We start from the raw sequence: 13,561 nt of genomic DNA on the forward strand, positions 1-13,561 counted from the left end.
AAAAACACAATCTTATCTCCCTCCAGGCAATCTAGCTTAATCTCCAGAAAACTATAGACTCTGTTTCCTGGAGCCCCAACATCACCCCTCCATAGTGATGTGGGAAACAAAGGCAGAAGGAAATGGCAAATAGAACTCAATTTCCTTGTAACCTGCAGCCCATTGACAAATACTTGAGGCAGGCAGAGTAAAACTTTTCTCTAGGAACTCCCTACTGTCTTAATGTTAATGATTTGCTAGAGGGAAAACAACTTTAGCTTCATACTAGCTAGGCCTCCAATGTCCTGGGAGTCTTCTTTAGCATATGAAAATCTCACTGGAAACTTCCCCTGGACTTTACCTCTCCCCAACTCCATAGTATAAAACCAGTCTCTCCTCATGGTCCCAGGGCAGCTCTTCCTGCCCACGAGTCCTGTCCCCATGCTTTAATAAAATCATCTTTTTGCACCAAAGACATCTTCAAGAATTCTTTCTTCGTCGTTAGCTCCAAACCCCATGAACCACACTGTCACCCCAAGAACCTCATCAGTAATGGTTAAAGAAAACCTTTAACTATAGAAAATCAATAACTTCCTTACTCTGCTCCCACTTTTCACTTTAAAAATCTCTCCACAAACTCAGGCGTTGGAGCACTGTTAGCTGATGAAGTTTTGGGGCGATGGTGGGGATCCAGAGCCAAAGACCAAGAAAGAATTCTTGAAGACATCTTTGGTGCAAAAAGGTGATTTTATTAAAACTTGGGGACAGGGCCCAAGGGCAGAAAGAGTTGCTTTGAGATTGTGATGAGTGGCTTCTTATATACTATGAAGGTGGGGAGGTAAAGTCAAAGGAGAAGCCTCCAGAGGGACTTTGATACGCTAAAGAGGACTCCTAAGATACCTAAGGCCTTGCTATTGTCAACCTAAGATTGTTTTCCCTCTAATAAGGAATTAACATTATGACAGCAGGGGATTCCTGGAGAAATGCTGTACTCTGTATTTGCCTCAAGTATTGGTCAATGGGCTGCAGGTTATAAGGAAATTTAATTTTACCTGCCATTTCCTTCTTGCCTTTGTTTCCCACATCACTACAGAGGGGTGACCTTGGGCTCCAGGAAACTGAATCTATAGGTGTCTGGTAATTAGGCTATTGATAAGATTGCCTTTTTCTTGTAATTTACTAAGATATTTGCAAACCGCAGGAGACTCACTTCCTGTATGACTTGATCTATCAGTTAGCCATTTGTCTTCTTTCCTTTCCCTTGTCCTTGGGCAGCCAGGAGTGCCTGAGGAATGTCACACAGATACCACCTGGTAGGGGGTGGTGCTAGCTTGTATTTTGCCCTCAGCCTGCCTTATGCTCCCTCATAACTAACCACCTTCAGTTCGGTGTCACCCAGTTGGAATCAATTTTTGCTCAAATAAACTCTTAATATCCTTAATATGCCTTGGTTTATCTCTTAACAACCTAGATTCACACCCCCTTTATGCTTTTGCTTCAGAATTTTGGCAGACATTCCTGTTGTTTTGTTTTTCATATCAATAATAAAATAAACTTAGTTTCAAACAATACTTATACTTTTGTTGGAATTATATTAAAGTTAGAGATTCATTGAGAGAGAATTGGCATCTGATTGATGTGTATTTTTTTGGTCTTCCTCATATACATTTAACACATCTATATATATTTTTTTCAATTATACTTTTTGCTAATTTTCCCATAGTTTTTGGATGTTCTGTTATGTGTGGGATTTTTCTCCCATTCTTTGTGTGTGTGTGTGTGTGTGTGTGTGTGTGCGTGTGTGCGCGCGCGCGCGCGCGTTTCAGTTTGGGAAGTTTCTATTGAACTTTTTTTTTATATAAAACTTACACATTTATTTAGGTATTTAATTATTTATTTTTTGATGCTATTAAACTATACTTTCTCTGTATCTTCTAATGGGTTGCACACACACACATACCACATAGAGTTACTTTCAGATTCAACTCTGACATGGCTTGGAAGTTGTCATTCCTGTAGTAAAAGAAAAAGCTGAAAAAGCTGAAAATCACCAACTTTTCAAGGATTCCTCAGAAACTGAGTTTGCAAGGAAAACCAGCATCTTCAAGCTCACTGATCCTTTTCGTTGGCCATGCCCAGTTTACTGACGAGCACATAAAAGTCATTCTCCATTTCTCTCATAGTGTTTTTTGTTTCTAGTATTATCTTTGGATTCCCTCTTCAGATTGTCATCTCCCTGCTTACATTACCCATCTGTTCTTGCATGTGATCTACTTTTTTTTTTATTGAAGCACTTAGCAAATGAATTATTAGTGGTAATTAATAAATATCCATTTTCTTAAATTCCATGTATGATAATTGCAGCATTGGTCTTGAGTCTTATCTGATGCTCATTTTGTCTCTTCCAACTGTGTTTTTCCTTGTGTTTGGCATGACTTGTAATTTTCAGCTATGTTGTATTGGGTAATAGAAACTTTGGTAATAGGTCTTTAGTGTATTTAGTTGCTAGGGGGTTGGCCGTGTTTAATATTTGCTGTGGCTGTAGGTGAATCAGTGAGCTTGAAGATAGGTCAGTAGAAACTTCCCAAACTGGAATACACAGGAAAAACAAAAAAAAAGAAGAAGAAGGAGTAGGAGGAGGAGAAGGAGAAAGAGAAGGAGAAGAAGGAGAAGGAGAAAAAGGAGAAGAATGGGGAAAAAAACCCATACATAACAGAACATCCAAAAACTGTGAGAAAATTTGCAAAAAGTATCATTGGAATATCAGAAAGGAGAATAAAGAGTGAATGAAGAAGAAGAAATATTTGAAGTAATAATGGCTGAGAACATTCTAAAAATAAATGACAGACTCCAAACCACAGATCCATGAAATTCAGAAAGCCTTAAGTATGATAAGTACAAAATCTACATCTAAGCCTATTATATTCAAATCTCAGGAAAACCAAAGACAAAGAGAAAATCTTGAAAGAAACTAGAGAAGGAAAATCACCTTATCTATAAAGTAACAAGGATAACAATTTCAGAGGAATTTTCATCAGAAACCAAGCAAGCAAAAATAGAGTAGAATATTTAAAATGTTTAAAGAAAAATACTATTTAACCAGAAATCCTACATCCAGTGAAAGTAATCTTCAAAAGTGAAGGAGAAATAAAAATGATTGAATTCTGTGTATTATCTGTTCCCAGCAGCATTTATATGGCTTTTCACGTACTTGTCTTGGGTTTCCTGATAAATTCATGAAATCATCTGTCATTGATTATGCTTATCCTCTATTGATTATCTTCCAACCTTATTTTTTTCCCTTTCCATTATTTAATAGCATTGCCAAAAAGTTTAAGAATGATAATTAATATTGATGAAAATATCTTCATCTTATTTCTGCCTTCAATATTTGCCAATTGAGTATGATACTAAAATATATATACTTTAAAAATATATATTTTGACATTAAAATAAATATTCTTTACTTCTGGGTGTAAATATAGGTGTATTTATATCTATATATGACTATCAGCTTTTCTTGATATAGTTTGTCTTTCAGATAGTTGATAATATAACTAGAAATTGCTATTCTTACTCTTGAGCGATGAGGAAGTTTTAGTCGACAAAATGTGAGGATCTTGGAATATGATAACACTATTGTATAAGAATATCTAATTGTCATGGAAGGGATAGTACTAGTTTCACATATCAAGAAATTGAAAATATATATATGAAAAGGGAAGAAGGCTGATAGTCTTTAAAATCAAGTTTCTACAAATAATCACATATTATTCCATTGAGGAAATAAGGAAGACTAGAAGCCAATATGGCTGCACAGGGAGAGGAATTTGCAAAGGGTATGTGTCACAGACAAAGGAAGCTGAATAATCAAGAATAGGCACTTACAAATGTTCAGATAAGTTAGAATAAGGGAAAGTTCAGCTTTGTCAGTTGAAGCAGATGAGAAAATGTTTATAAATGAAATACGGAAATCAGAGCTACTCAATTGGAATTTTCCTTTTGAAATCCTCTCTCAGACAAAAAGATTTTCAATCTACAGTGGATGGAACAAAGTTGATTGTGAAAACAGAAAGAAAGAATGCTTAAAGAAAATGGTAATGATTTCCTTCCTACTTTAACTTTATCCACTCATATGTTTGCCAAAATATTTATTATGTTCTAGGCCATAGAAAAAATAAAAAGTGAATAAATCAGCATGGATTCTGATATCAAGGAACTTATCATTTGTGAAAGATAAATCCTATCACTAAATAACTGTAACACAAGGTTTCAAGTAATTAGTCCTAGAATACAGGAGTTAAGGGTCATGGCAATTCAGAAGAAGATTATCTGTTTGGAAATAAGCACATGTTTTATAAATGGAGCAGACAGAATGGGGAATAACTAATATGGTGAATGAAAGAATCAGAACTCAAAATCATATCTATCAATTCCATTGATGTGCTGAGATTGCACAATCATATGAATTGTCTGCATTAGGTTAAAATAATATAGCTACTTACATATATATTAGAGGAGGCCTCTTCAATGCAATATAATTTAACGATTTTAGGCTACTACAAACTCAACATAAGCACTGTGGATGATATAACTGACAAAAAGCATGGAAAGAAAAGAGAAAGGAACGAAGAAACGAAGGGACCAGGGATAGTTTAATGCAAGCTCCAGTTCTACTGCTAGACAGGAGCTTCTTCTAGGCTCTACACTGGCTAGCCCATATCCGGAATGATGTGAGCTACTGCATTTTAAAAGTATTTACACCTAAGTACGTTTAAAAATGGTTGGCTAGGATGGAGAGATGTCTAGAAATCAAACCATTTAAGAAATAATTACGTATTTTTACCTGGAAAAAAAATGAAGATGTGGAGATGAAAATGTAACTGTTATGTAAACATCAGGAAGACTGTCATATGGGAGCCTGATTTATTTTTTATAGTTCCAGCAGGAAAAATGAAGATCAAGTTGCAGAGAAGCGGGTTTCAACTTCATATAAACATTTTCAAAAATTGATTGGCTCTCCCAGGGAATAATGAGTGAGCTTTTGCTGAAAATAACCAAATAAGATGTAGCCAACTATTTCTTTTTTACTAGCACCATATCCCATTAGTTGCAAAATTCTGCAAATTCTACATCCTTAATAAAATGAACTCTGTCTGTTCTCTTTCTGGAAACTTATTTCAGCTCTCCTCAGTTTTCATCCGGATTGCCTCTTACATCCCTCCTCCTTGTCTGAGCGTCACTCCCTGGCTCTGTCAACTCCCCCACCACAGCTTGAGCCAACTTTCTGATATTACATCTGACATGAAACTCTCCTGCTCATAGCACTTTAACGGTCCTCAGGAAAATGTCTAAATTCCTTAGATCCGCTTCAGGATGTGTTCCATAAACTCTTCTATCACAATTCCACTCCAAGTATATACAGTTCAGCCTCCTTTCTCCAGCCACACAGACATACAGAAATAAGGAACACAGAAATCAGGTTGAAAACATTATTCTGTGCCGTGCATCTGCCTTTGCACATCTTGTTCCCAGTGGCTAGAATGACTTCTGCCTACTACATCAGGCTAATTTCCACCTGTGTTTTTAAAACACACTTATCTAGTGTCATTTACCCAGGAAAGGTTTTCCTGAACTGAGTCTAATTTTGATAATAAAAGAAGTATGATTGAGTACCTACTATGTGATGGAAAGATAAGACAATTCATTCCCCACTGTGCCAATGCTTATATTCTATTATTTATATTTCTATATTGTGTTTTTATATTTATATTATAAATATTTGTGTATCTTAAAAAGGCTTTTTCTTGCCTTCCAAACAAACAAAGTCTCCCTGGTCTCTGAAATCAGAGTCAACTGGAAAGCAAGAGTGAGTGATGATTTCTGAGGGGGGAAATTAAGTTCAGCTTGCTCATCCCACGTCTAATTTTGAAAGCAGACCCTCTTTACAAGGGGTATGAAAATAAATAAAATCTTTTATATCCAAGCCTTATCCCCCCATGAGTCCCTGGTGTTGTGACCTAATCCATTCCACTCCTCCAGGGGCTTCTCGGAGATTTTATATTAATTTCCCAGATTCAGCAATATCACCCTCACCCCTGTGGCATCACTAAGGTTTAGTTACAAGCAGGGAGCCTGGAGCTCAGTTCTTCCTCCATCTTGCCAGGAAATGTGGGTCTTCTTTCCCTCATGATTTTCTTCTCCTGTTAAATCATTTTCAGTGTTCTTTATTGTTTTTCCCCCCAAATTGTCCGACGATTGTTTTTAAATGAACTCAGCTTTCTCGATGGAAATTGTTAGCAAAAGTATAGTCTAACACTCTGCTGACACTCAATAACCAGTGGCTCCAGTTGAAACGTTGCAACTTGAGTGACTTTTTGCATTTGCTCTCTTCATAAACTCTGAGGGAAAATCCAGTAAAATCATTGGGTCACCTGGGTGGTATCATCTTTGTTCGCCTATACTACAGCTTTCCAAGTGTGTTTCCACGTGCTTCATCCCCAAATCTAATTTTTTGAAAACATACAGTTTCTACTTAATGCTGACATCAACTCGTTGCCCAAAACTGAAGCAGGAAGCAGACATCAGGTCACCTGAAACGACCCTTCAGTAAGCAGAAAAGATAACTAGATTTATTCAGTCTTCAAGTTCTAGGCAAATAATCCCAGATAGCTACCTCAAATAATTTTCCCTTTTACCAAGAATAGCAACTGCCAACAAACTACCTTGTATTAAAAGCAAACATCAAGCTTTGTGAAAAAAGATTAACCAAGCATTTTAGAGTCGTCACTGTTAGGGCACTATGCAAAATTAAGATCACATAAAACTCTAATAGCATCTATTAATTGCTTGCAGACTATTAAGCCTTGCGGATCAGGGAGAATAATGCTATGCTCGCTAGCCACACTTTATAGGCTCCTCCGTCTGGCTGTTTTACAACTACCATCTCTTGCAAAATGCTTTGTTCCATCTTAAAGAATTGAAGCAAGAATAGCTCCTTTTTTCTCCCCAGCTGAGTTTTGGCAAGTAGACGTTAAGTTACTTGCACGCTAGGGAGCAGAGCACTAATGAAAGCATATGAAAAGTAATGTACCTAAGGAAAAGGTAAATGATAACAACCAGTGCACAACTTTTTATGACTTGGGCCTTTAAAGTGAAAAGCACTTTCTATAACAATAAATGTTCTGTGTTATATAATGTTGCCATAACACACTAAATAACTGAACAATAGTTGTAATTTCTCCTCACTGCAACAAAACGTGTTCAGAATCGGAAAATTAAGTTTTCTTTTTCCCTTTACTGTTTCAATTATGTGTGTATTAAGCTTTGACAGAGCTGTTAAAAAAATTATTGTCCGACTCCAACAATGAACAGTTGAAGCCCTACTGACCCATAAGTCATTGTTGGATGTGTTTTGTCTTGTTATTTGTTTTAGATGAGAATCTTATATATAAGTGGTTATGGCCACTGTTGGAGAGTGAGGAATGACCCCAGAGACTTATATCTAATTCTGTTTGAAAGTTGATGATGTTCTATGTGTGGAAAGAAATTGTAATTATTCATATAAGAGTCTGTATATTGGAACTTGGTACTATTGAAATCTTGGTTCTGTAAGTTTGTCGTGTGTGAGACTAAATTCAGCTCCTTCATTCTGCGACGACAAACAAATAAAAGCTCTACAAACAAATAAAAGTTCCCTATGCTCTAGGGAAGATACTTCTTTATCAAAATGCAAACAAAATACAAACAGGTCTAAACCTTTTAGGTCACTCAAGAAGACATGAGAAATTCCTCCAAGGCAACTATCACTAATTAAATGATCAGTGTGATCCCCAAACTTGACAACCAGCTTATTTCACACAAAACAGTTATTTTCTTAACTGCATATATATGAACATTAAAGGCAAATTGGGGTGTATAAATGCATTCATATTTCCCTAACGAAGTGGCATGACAGGGCATTGATCACCTCCACTGTCTTTATCAGCATTCCTCAAATACTCCAAATAAACACACATTAAGTAAAACAGCATTCATTGTTCTTTGCAAAAACACCTCAAAACGTGTCATTTACTGTCACTTGCAAATCAATCCTAACTTTCTTTTATTTTTATTTTATTTTATTTTTTTAGTTTATTCATTTATTTTGAGAGAGAAAGAAAGAGCACGAGCAGGGAAGGAGCAGAGAGAGAGGGAGAGGGAGAATCCCAAGAAGGCTCCTCACTGTCAGCACTGAGCCCAGTGTGGGGCTAGAAACTATGAACCATAAGATCATGACCTGTGCCAAAGTCAAGAGTTGGATGCTTAATCCCTGAGCCACCCAGGTGCCCCTCCTATCTTTCTATAATAGAAATTCTGAAGCCATTGTTTCTGAATGTAGTCTGAAGTCATGTCTATGAAATAGGGCTAAGGTCACAAGACATTTGTTTGTTCTGAAGTCAGTAATAGAATCTTTTTTTTTCTTCATTTCCAGAGAAAACTATTGTTTCTTCCCACCCAAACAGTATTTTTAGTAAATGTAGTTCTATAATCATATTAGAATTTTTTTACTCCCTGGATTTATTTTTTAAATTAAAAATATATTGAGTATAATTGACATACGGCCTTTATATTAGTTTCAGATGCATAACATAATGATTTGGTATTTGTATATATTTGTGAAATCCCTACAGTAAGTCTAGTTGACATCCATAACTATGCATACTTACAAAAGTGTTTGCTTGTGATAAGTACTTGCAAGATTTACTCTCTTAGCAACTTTCAAATATTCAATAAAATATTATTAACTATAACTATATTAACTATAGAGTTAATCTTATACATTACATCCCTATGACTTATTTATTTTGTGACAGGAAGTTTGTACCTTTTGATCCCCCTTGCCCATTTTGCCCACCCCATACCTTCATTTCTGGCAACCACCACTGTGAAAACCTGTGCTTTGCAATCTATGAGCGTGGAGTTTTGGCTTTTCTTTTTGTTTTGTTTGTTTGTTTTAGATTCCACAGATAAGTGAGATCATGTGGTTATTGTCTTTCTCTGTCTGACTTATTTCATTTAGCACAATGTCCTCAAGATCTATGCGTGTGGTCAGAAAGGGCAAGATTTCCTTCTTTTTTAATGCCTGAACAATATTCACTATGTGTGTGTGTATGTGTATGTTTGTGTACATTTGCTCTGTGCATTCATCCATTGATGGACCCTTGGGTTGTTTCATGTCTTGGCTGTTATAAATAATGCTGCAGTGAAACTGCAGGTGCTGATATCTTTTCATTTTAGTGTTTTCATTAAAAATGTATGTACTCCATGCTTTTGATGAGCTTCTTATATACACAGAGCACCATTCTGAAAAAAAAAATAGCAAACCGATGATCCTACAGGTAGTTTTTCAAATGCTTAAAAAGAATTGTTAAAAAAGAGGAATGAGATACCAAAGACAAAGACCCATGGTTTGGTATCATTTTCATTTTTTCTCCTACAACCATAGAGACAGCATGACTCTTGCATCATTTTCTTTTCTTTTTTTTTACTTTATTTTTTATTTTTTAAAATTTACATCCAAATTAGTATATACTGAAGCAATGATTTCAGTAGATTCCTTAATGCCCCTACCTATTTAGCACATCCCCCCTCCCACAACCCCTCCAGTAACCCTCAGTTTGTTCTCCATATTTATGAGTCTCTTCTGTTTTGTCTCCCGTTTTTATATTATTTTTGTTTCCCTTCCCTTATGTTCATCTGTTTTGTCTCTTACAGTCATCATATAAGTGAAATCATATGATTTTTGTCTTTCTCTGACTGACGAATTTCACTTAGCATGATACCCTCCAGTTACATCCACATAATTGCAAATGGCAAGATATCATTCTTTTTGATTGCTGAGTAAGACTCCATTTTATATATATATATATATATATATATATATATATATATATCACATCTTTATCCATTCATCCATCGTTGGACAATTGGGTTCTTTCCATACTTTGGCTATTGTTGATAGTGCTGCTATAAACATGGGGGTGCATGTGTCCCTTTGAAACAGCACACCTGCATCCCTTGGATAAATACTTAGTAGTGCAATTGCTGGGTTGTAGGGTAGTGCTATTTTTAGTTTTTTGAGGAACCTCCATACTGTTTTCCAGAGTGGCTGCACCGGCTTGCATTCCCACCAACAATGCAAAAGAGATCCTCTTTCTCCACATCCTCACCAACATCTGTTGTTGCCTGAGTTGTTAATGTTAGCCATTCTCAGAGGTGTGAGGTGATATCTCATTGTGGTTTTCATTTGTATTTCCCTGATGATGAGTTATGTTGAGCATTTTTTCATGTGTCAGTTGGCCATCTGAATGTCTTCTTTGGAGAAGTGTCTATTCATGTCTTTTGCCCATTTCTTCACTGGATTATTTGTTTTTTGGGTGTTGAGTTTGATAAGTTCTTTGTAGATTTTGGATACTAACCCTTTATCTGATATGTCATTTGCAAATATCTTCTCCCATTCTGTCGGTTGCCTTTTAGTTTTGCTGATTGTTTCCTTTGCTGTGCAGAAGCTTTTTATTTTGATGAGGTCCCAGTAGTTCATTTTTGCTTTTGGTTCCCTTGCCTCCAGAGATGTGTTAAGTAAGAAATTGCTTTGGGCAAGATCAAACAGGTTTTTGCCTGCTTTCTCCTCGAAGATTTTGATGGCTTCCTGTCTTCATTGAGGTCTTTCATTCACTTTGAGTTTATTTTTGTGTATGGTATAAGAAAGTGGTCCAGGTTCATTCTTCTGCATGTCACTGTCCACTTTTCCCAGAACCACTTGCTGAAGAGACTGTCTTTATTCCATTGGATATTCTTTCCTGCTTTGTCAAAGATTACTTGCCTATACTTTGTGGGTCCATTTTTGGGTTCTCTATTCTATTCCATCAATCTGAGTGTGTGTTCTTGTGCCAGTACCATACTGTCTTGATGATTACACCTTTGTAGTATAGCTTGAAGTCTGGGATTGTGATGCCTCCTGCTTTGGTTTTCTTTTTCAAGATTGCTTTGGCTATTCGGGGTCTTTTCTGGTTACATACAAGTTTTAGGATTATCTGTTCTAGCTCTGTAAAGAATGCTGGTGTTACTTTGATAGGGATCACATTGAATATGTAGATTGCTTTGGATAGTATCGACATTTTAATAATATTTGTTCTTCTTATCCAGGAGCATGGAATCTTTTTCCATTTCTTTGTGTCTTCTTCAGTTTCTTTCATAAGCTTTATAGTTTTCAGTGTATAGATTTTTCACCTCTTTAGTTATATTTGTTCCTAGGTATTTTATGGTTTTTGGTGCAACTGTAAATGGGATCAATTCCTTGATTTCTCTTTCTGTCGCTTCCTTGTTGGTGTATAGGAATGCAGCCAATTTCTGTGCATTGGTTTTATATCCTGCAACTTTGCTGAATTCATGAACCAGTTCTAGCAGTTTTTTGGTGGAATCTTTTGGGTTTTCCATATAGAGTATCATGTCATCTGGGAAGAGTGAAAGTTTGACCTCCTCCTGGCCGATTTGGATGCCTTTTATTTCTTTGTGTTGTCTGATTGCAGAGGCTAAGACTTCCAATACTATGTTGAATAACAGTGGTGAGAGTGGACATCCTTGTCTTGTTCCTGACCTTAGGGGGAAAGCTCTCAGTTTTTCCCCATTGAGGATGATATTAGCATTGGGTCGCTTGTATATGACTTTTATGATCTCGAGGTATACTCCTTCTATCCCTACTTTCTTGAGGGTTTTTATCAAGAAAGCATGCTGCATTTTGTTAAAAGCTTTCTCTGCATATTGAGAAGATCATATGGTTCTTGTCCTTTCTTTTATTGATGTGATGAATCACATTAATTGTTTTGTGGATGTTGAACCAGCCCTGCATTCCAGGTATAAATCCCACTTGGTTGTGGTGAATAATCTTTTTAATATATTGTTGGATCCAATTGGCTAATATCTTGTTGAGGATTTTTGCATCCATGTTCATCAGGGAAATTGGTCTATAGGTCTCCTTTCTTAGTGGGGTCTCTGGTTTTGGAATCAAGGTAATGCTGGCTTCGTAGAAAGAGTTTGGAAGTTTTCCTTCCATTTCTATTTTTTAGAACAGTTTCAAGAGAATAGGTGTTAACTCTTCCTTAAATGTTTGATAGAATTCCCCTGGAAAGCCATCTGGCCCTGGACTCTTGTTTTTTGGGAGATTTTTGATTACTAATTCGATTTCCTTACTGGTTATGGGTCTGTTCAAATGTTCTATTTCTTCCTGTTTCAGTTTTGGTAGTGTATATGTTTCTAGGAATTTGTCCATTTCTTCCAGATTGCCCATTTTATTTGCATAAATTGCTTATAATATTCTCTTATTATTGTTTTTATTTCTGCTGTGTTGGTTGTGATATCTCCTCTTTCATTCTTGATTTTACTTATTTGGGTCCTTTCCTTTTTCTTCTTGATCAAACTGGCTAGTGGTTTATCAATTTTGTTCATTCTTTCAAAGAACCAGCTTCTGGCTTCATTGATCTGTTCTACTGTGTTTTTTTTGTTTCGATAGCATTAATTTTGGCTCTAATCTTTATCATTTCCTGTCTTCTGCTGGTTTGGGGTTTTATTTGCTGTTCTTTTTCCAGCTCCTTAAGGAGTAAGGTTAGGTTGTGTGTCTGAGGTCTTTCATCCTTCTTTAGGAAGGCCTGGATTGCTGTATACTTCCCTCTTATGACCACCTTTCCTGAGTCCCAGAGGTTTTGGGTTGTGGTGGTATCATTTTCATTGACTTCCATATACTTTTTAATTTCTTCTTTAACTGCTTGGTTAGCCCATTCATTTTTTAGTAGGATGTTCTTCAGTCTCCAAGTATTTGTTACCTTTCCAATTTTTTTCTTGTGGTTGATTTTGAGTTTCATAGCATTGTGATCTGAAAATATGCATGGTATGATCTCGATCTTTTTGTACTTACTTAGGGCTGATTTATGTCCCAGTATATGATCTATTCTGGAGAATGTTCCATGTGCACTGGAGAAGAATGTGTATTCTGCTGTTTTAGGATGAAATGTTCTGAATATATATGTTAAGTCCATCTGGTCCATTGTGTCATTCAAAGCCGTTGTTTCCTTGTTGATTTTTTGATTAGATGATCTGTCCCTTGCCATGAGTGGGGTGTTAAAGTCTTCTACTATTGTGGTATTACTATTGATGAGTTTCTTTATGTTTGTGATTAATTGATTTATATATTTGGGTGCTCTCACATTTGGCACATAAATGTTTACAGTTGTTAGGTCTTCTTGGTCTATAGACCCCTTGATTATGATATAATGCCCTTCTGCATCTCTTGATACAGTCTTTATTTTAAAGTCTAGTTTGTCTGATAGAAGTATGGCTACTCCGGCTTTCTTTTATTGACCATTAGCATGATAGATGGTTCTCCATCCCCTTATTTTCAATGTTTATTTATTTTTTGGGACAGAGAGAGACAGAGCATGAACGGGGGAGGGGCAGAGAGAGAGGGAGACACAGAATGGGAAACAGGCTCCAGGCTCTGAGCCATCAGGCCAGAGCCTGACGCGGGGCTCGAACTCACGGACCGCGA

This window comes from Lynx canadensis, chromosome D4, assembly GCF_007474595.2.
Source record: "Lynx canadensis isolate LIC74 chromosome D4, mLynCan4.pri.v2, whole genome shotgun sequence".
Classification (NCBI taxonomy): domain Eukaryota; kingdom Metazoa; phylum Chordata; class Mammalia; order Carnivora; family Felidae; genus Lynx; species Lynx canadensis.